Below are 282 nucleotides of genomic sequence, written 5' to 3'. Positions count from 1 at the left end.
ATACCTTCCTTACACTCCTATCCCCCGCCACCACACACACAGAATCCTTTCCCTACCCTCATCCCACACACAGGATACCTTTCCTACCCTCCTATCCACCCACACAGATGCCTTTCCTACCCTGACTATCCCACGCCCCACACACAGATACCTTTCCTACCCTCCATCCCACCACACAGATACCTTCCTACCCTCCTATCCCACCACACAGAACCTTTCCTACCCTCCTATCCCCCCCCACACCACACAGATAACCTTTCCTACCTCCTATCCCACACAGCA

The sequence above is a fragment of the Salvelinus sp. IW2-2015 genome, unplaced genomic scaffold, assembly GCF_002910315.2.
Source record: "Salvelinus sp. IW2-2015 unplaced genomic scaffold, ASM291031v2 Un_scaffold1795, whole genome shotgun sequence".
NCBI lineage: Eukaryota > Metazoa > Chordata > Actinopteri > Salmoniformes > Salmonidae > Salvelinus > Salvelinus sp. IW2-2015.
The sequence above is the reverse complement of the archived record's forward strand: the minus strand, read 5'-3'. Positions refer to the sequence as shown.